We start from the raw sequence: 6,000 nt of genomic DNA on the forward strand, positions 1-6,000 counted from the left end.
TTATCTTGACTGTGGGAATAGTTTCATGGGTATATACATATGTCAAAACTCATCAAGTTACTCACTTTACGCATAGTTTATTGAGTGTCAGTTTCACCTTAATACAACAGGAGGGAACAAGTCTTGCTACTCAGATATGTTGTTGGGACCAGTAGCCTCCGTGTCACCAGAGTGCTTTTCAGAAGAGCAGAACTTTAGGCTTCATTCCAGATGTACTGAAACAGAATATGTGTTTTAATAAGATCCACCAGTATTTAGGTTTTTTTTTAAATTGAAATATAGTTGATTTCCAATATTTAGCTTTTTAGCTTTTTATTTTGAAATAATTTTAGACTTAAAGAGAAGTTGTGAAAGTAGTACACAGAGTTCTCCTTTCCCCCAGCTTCTCCTAATTAACATGTCACTTACATAACCATAATATAACTACTCAAAATGGGAAATTCACATTGATAAAGTAGTATAAACTAATCCACAGGCCTTACTTGAATTTTGTCAGTTTTCCAACTATTGTCCTTTTTCTGGTCCAGAATTCAATCCAGGATCCCACGTTGCATTTAATTTTCATCTCTTCTTACTCTCCTCCAATCTGTGACAGTTCCCTAGTCTGTCTTTCTTTCATGACCTTCACATTTTTTAAGAAGACTGGCAGTTATTTTATAGAATGTCCCTCAATTTGGGTTTGCCTGATATTTTCTTGTGATTAGGTTAAACTTCTGAATTTTTGTTAGAATCCTGCAGAAGTGATGTCCGTGGCCTTAGTGCATTCTATCAGGAAGACATCAATATGTCTTATTATTGTTGTTAACCTTGATCCTTTGATTAAGGGGGTGCCTGCCAGTTTTTTCCATCGTAAAAGTACTATTTTCTCCTTCGTAGTTAAGAATCTTGTGAGGAAATACTTTTTTCTTTTTTTAAAAAAATTTTTGTTGGAGTATAGCTGCTTTACAATGTTGTGTTAGTTTCTGCTGTACAGCAAAGGGAATCATTTATACATATAAATATATCCACTCTTTTTTAGATTCTATTCCCATATAGTTCATTGCAGAGTACTGAATAGAGTTCCCTGTGCTATACAGTAGGCTCTCATTAGTTATCTATTTTATATATAGTAGTGTATATATATCAGTCGCAATCTTCCAATTCATCCCACCCAGGAGATACTTTTAGACCATGTAAATATCCTATTTCCCATCACACTTTCACTCACTAGTTTTTAGCACCCCCGGATGCTTCCTGTCTGCAACAATCATTCCTGTAATATTTACCTAATAATGGTGATTTTCTATTTCCATTATGTCTTTACGTTTATTCATGGAATTCTACTGTAAGGAAGAGTTGTTGCCTGTCCTCCATTTATTATCCAATTATTTATATCAGTATTGGTCATCTCTTGCCCCACTTCACATCCTCTTAGCCCACTTTTTGATTCCAGTTGTAGCAACCAGCTGCCCAGGTGTAACCTGACAGCATCTTACTTTACCATATTTCCGGTTTTATGAGCTGGGATTTCTCTGCCTCCCAGATTGGAATACTCATTTGAACTCATTCTGTCATTTTTCACCCATGGTCAAGCCTGGAATGCTAGAGAGTTGACACCATATGGGTAATGTTTAAATAATGGGGACAGGAGACAGTGTGTAAATATCCTCCTCTGTATTAGTTAGCAGATGTAATAGTTTGCGTCTGCTAATCCCAACCTCCCACTCCATCCCTCCCCCATCCCCCTCCCCCTTGGCAAATGCAAGTCTGTTCTCTATGTCTGTGAATCTGTTTTTGTTTCGTAGATAAGTTCATTTGTGTCATATTTTAGATTCCACATATAATTGATGTCATATGATATTTGTCTTTCTCTTTCTGACTTCCTTCACTTAGTACGATAATCTCTAGGTCCATCCATGTTGCTGCAAATGGCATTATTTCGTTCTTTTTTATGGCTGAATGATATTCCATTGTATATATGTACCACATCTTCTTTATCCATTCCTCTGTCGATGGACATTTAGGTTGTTTCCATGTCTTGGCTATTGTACATAGTGCTGCTATGAACATAGGGGTGCATGTATCTTCCTGAATTATAGTTTTGTCTGGATATATGCCCAAGAGTGGGACTGCTAGATCATACTATCATTATTTCTTTTACCTCACATATAATCTATATTTTTAGGATAAATAAGATATTTATCTTAAAATAATTTTAGGTTTATTATTAAGAAAAGTTTACTTCTATTAATGGTGACTGTGAAATCTTTCCACTGCCTGAACCAAGTCATTCCAGAAATGAACTGAGGAGAAAGCTGTGTCCCTCACTGACGAAATTCCAAGGCTTTGATTCCACTCTGCAGTTTAATGTGACTAAGCTGCACATAATAGGACTGTCTCTGGAAGACAAGGCCTTGCTGTAACACAGTTTTCACTTAAGTGATATTTCTTTTGCCTGTCACTGGATGGATTAGGTGTGAAAACAGGATGCTTTTAAAAAAGTCATCTGCAGGATTTCCCTGGTGGTGCAGTGGTTAAGAATCCACCTGCCAATGCAGGGGACACGGGTTCGAGCCCTGGTCCGGGGAGACCCCACATGCTGCGGAGCAGCTAAGCCCGTGCGCCACAACTACTGAGCCCGCGTGTCACAACTACTGAAGCCTGCACGCCTAGAGCCCGTGCTCCGCAACAAGAGAAGCCACCGCAATGAGAAGCCCGCGCACCACAGCGAAGAGTAGCCCCTGCTCGCCGCAACTAGAGAAAGCCCGCGTGCAGCAACGAAGACCCAACGCAGCCAAAAATAAATTAATTAATTAAATAAATAAATAAATAATAAATTTATTTTTTAAAAAAGTCATCTGCAACTACAAAAGTCTAGACAACCACGGGTTTTTGGGAATGGTAAAAAGGTGTCACTAAGGTCCTTGTCACTCAAACTGTGGTGTTTGGTGAAGCAGCACCAGCACCAGTTGGGAGTTTGTTGGAAATGCAGACTCTACCCCACTCTGAGGTGGGGTACCTCAGACCTGCTGATCTAGAGTCTGAATTTTAATAAGATCTCTAAGTGATTCCTGGGCACATTAAAGTTTGAGAGACACCGGTCCAGGAGCCCTATAGCTACGCCTCTAGAAAGCAGCATCCAGCCTCAGGAGAGGGGCAGCACAGGGAAATTCCTCAGGTTTAACTCTAGCAGATCTGTCTCTTTCATGGCCATCTGTTTGTTGCCCCGCATATACAACTAGAGACTTTATTTATGCTCGTCTCCTCTTTCCAACGTGCTAGGCTGTGGCACTCTCATCCATTCAATAAAAACTTACTGAGCTTCCCTCAAGCACCGAGGATAATGTAGTGAATAGAATGGCATAGATCCGAATCGCAGGGAGCTTACAGTCTAACAGGATACAGGTACTAAATGAGTAATCACAAGTTTGATGAACGTTAGAAAGACAAACAATTTTATGGGCAAAGAGCTGGAGATGGGGAGACAGAGGAAGCTTTTCTGGAGAGACTGTTGTTTCAGCTTAGATGAGAAGGCATATGTAGATGAGGTGTGGATGAACTGGGGATTGTTCTAAGCACAAGGAACACCCATGAACGAAGCTCTTTGGACATTTATGTGTGTATTTCCAATGCCTTGCACTGTTGGTGGCATACAATAAGTGCTTAATAAGTGTTTGCCAAATCAGTAAGTGTTCTGTCGTGTTTCAAACATCTACTCTCTTGCTTTGGAGATAGTGGAAGCTTTATTTTCCTTTTCAAAGGAAATCAGATCTTTTAATGGGGAAATGAGAAGGAAGAGAGAAAGCTGACTGTTGTGCAAATTGCTAAATTGGAACTGTGAGTGGGAATGAAAAATTGATTTACATGAATTTTCCTCCCTGAAGCAACTTGACAATTTATTCTGTTCTGGGGAATTTTCAGTTTTTGGCTTGAAAACCAAGCTGTTCCTTATTCTGAATTTCTTGGCCTGCTGTGAAACTAGCATTTCGTGTCTTTTACAGCATACCCTGATTAGGTCATGGAAATTCACAGCTAGATCAAACCAGTATATGGAAAATTTGAAACTTGCACTGCCCATTTTACTTCATGGCGTTGGAAGGTGTTATGAAACATTGACTTTTAAATCATTCTTTTCGAAAGCACTATTATCAAATGATCATAATAATCGCCATCATTTATTGAACACTTACTATATGTATTACATAGCAAAATCCTCATGTTAACTCTATGAGTCATATGAAAATTGCCAAATATTAACAATTTCATGTGGTTCAACTTAATATTTATTATCTTCCGACTCTCACCTTAAAAATTTACAAAGAGGTTAGAGAATCCCTGATTGCCATAGCCTTACTCCAAAATTTAGCACTGAGTTGTCTTCATAGATAAAGAGATTCCGAGGTACAGTTCCTTAATAACATCCACTGCTTCTCCCTCCCCCATTAGCCCAAGCACAGCTCTGCATCTACTTCTACTTGGACAGTTTACACTTTGACCTGAGGTGGTTAACAATCCATCTCTCCTGCTAGACTGAGCTCCTTGAGGAAGGAGGTTTTGTCTGTTTTGCTCATTTTTGTATCTTTGTGCTTACGATGTTTGAAAAGTATTTAAGTTGAAACCTTCACAAAATTTCTGTGGAAACTAAATAAATCTTATTGATTTGTTATTGAAAAACGCAGGGTAATGACTCCATTCGGGTTTTTGCATTTTAGAATGAGTCCAAGGAGACTGCATTCGGCATTCTTGACCACCTAGGACTTTATCTACGTACAATTATGCAGAAATTATCTCTCCACTCCACCCCAGAGAAAGGTCCAAAGGTGCTTTCTCACCTCCCCCAGTTCCTTTAGGTATTTATTTAAATGGCGCCTTTCCTGCTGCCTTCACTGAGCACTCAATATTTAAGACAAGCCATCCCTCAAACACCTTCTCTGCTACATATTTCCCCCAAAGCATGTCCCAGCATGTAACATAGCTTATATTTTGCTTATTTCTTTTGCATAATGTCCTTCCCACCCCACTAAAATGTAAGCTCACACATGGTTCTCAGATAGGCAGAAAAATGTATTAATACTGAACTAAATGGACAGGTATTTGGGGGATGGGAGCCGCGATTTTCTCTTCAGCTTCCACGTGACATGGTGACCTGGCCCGGTTTGGATCTTACTTGCCTGTGTACTGAAGAAGCCACATGCCCAGCGGTCTCTAACCCCTGTCTGAATAATTTACCGCATACTCGTCCCCACACGTGGCCTCAATCACTCGTCCCCATGCCCCTCCATGCTGCTGCCCCGGAGGTGACCCATCAAGTGACTGGGGACGGAGTTGTGCTTGGGAACTAGGGATGACCTAGTTCCTCCTTTTCTAAGAGAGATGGGGGTTTTCCTGCTTGGGGCCGGGGGGGATGGGGGTGGATGGAAAAGTCAAGATTCCCACCCAAGCCGGGGGAAGGGGCGGGGAAGGGTGTGTCTATAAATTTTAGGCCTCAGGCCTGTAGCCTGCCCCGGAGGCGGCTGGGGAGCCGCGTTGGCGAGATCCCTGCGGGGGACCCACTGAGAACATCCAGTGGACAACCCAGGGACCCGGCAGAGCGCCTGACGCCCCGCTCCTCCACCTCGCGGCCCCCTCCTCTCTTTGGGAAGCCTCGGGGCGGGGTTTGTTTACTCCTCGCACGCACCGCAGGCCTGGCCAATCCGTGGGGAGAGGCGCCTTACGTCATTCATCCCGAGGACCAATCGGCGCTCACCGTGCTGCTCCGCCGCCAAAGCTCGCGCGGGGGAAGCGGGGCAGTGGCTGGGCCGGGCGAGGGCGGACGGAGCCGCCAGCGGTCTCGGCTGCAGCCGCCGGCGCTGCTCGGTACGCGGGCGCGCCCTGACCCTTCCTCTTTGGGCAGGCTCAGGGGCGCGCGCGCGGTCGGCGTCCCGGGGCCTCGAACTCCAGGGCCTCGACTGGGCAGGCCGCGGATCGCCCAGCCTGCCCCGCGTGTGAGTCGGCCGGGACCCGGCCGCCGCCAGCCGCGGG

Source organism: Eubalaena glacialis, chromosome 6 (assembly GCF_028564815.1).
Source record: "Eubalaena glacialis isolate mEubGla1 chromosome 6, mEubGla1.1.hap2.+ XY, whole genome shotgun sequence".
In the NCBI taxonomy this organism is placed as follows: domain Eukaryota; kingdom Metazoa; phylum Chordata; class Mammalia; order Artiodactyla; family Balaenidae; genus Eubalaena; species Eubalaena glacialis.